Source organism: Etheostoma spectabile, chromosome 14 (genome assembly GCF_008692095.1).
Source record: "Etheostoma spectabile isolate EspeVRDwgs_2016 chromosome 14, UIUC_Espe_1.0, whole genome shotgun sequence".
NCBI classification, from domain to species: domain Eukaryota; kingdom Metazoa; phylum Chordata; class Actinopteri; order Perciformes; family Percidae; genus Etheostoma; species Etheostoma spectabile.
The window spans coordinates 5,673,463-5,673,980 of NC_045746.1; the positions used below are offsets into that span (position 1 = coordinate 5,673,463).

The window sequence follows — 518 nt, forward strand, 5'->3', positions numbered from 1 at the left end:
AGTCTCTTTTTCTTTTCTCTCACTCTTGTCTCCGTGTGGGGTGAATGCCAGCCCGCGGTGTGATGCGCGTGTCCGCGCTGTTCTCCGACATGCACTCACAATCACACCCGATAGACAACCTTTAGTACAAAACTAAAGTAACGAGCCAATTTTGTTAAGTGTAAGGAATAGAAAGTACCGATATTTGTGTTCAAATGTAGGGAGTAAAAGTAAAAAGCCGCCAGCAAAATAAAAAGTAAAGTAAAAGTATCTGGAAAATCTACTTGAGTACAGCAACGAAGTATTTGTACTTCGTCACTTCCCATCTCTGACAATGAACTCTCCTTAGTATGTGCCATTTCTGAGTCTGTAGCTTTTGAGGAGGAGAGAAGGGAGGGGGGGGGCAACTTTGCTCGTTTGAAAGCCATGATGTCTCTCTCTCATGGGCGGGCCAAGCAGAGAAAGGGGAGGTAACCAAGATTCCAGATCGGCCCATCTTAGCTTTTGTTTTCTCAAAGGCAGAGCAGGATACCCAGGGC

General features: G+C 45.6%; 1 protein-coding gene across 2 annotated transcripts in view; it reads left to right on the forward strand.

The window, feature by feature from the left end:
- LOC116701936 (gasdermin-E) overlaps window positions 1-518 on the forward strand; it is an 11,048-nt gene that overhangs the window by 8,925 nt on the left and 1,605 nt on the right. The gene's annotated exons all lie outside the window — the stretch shown is intronic.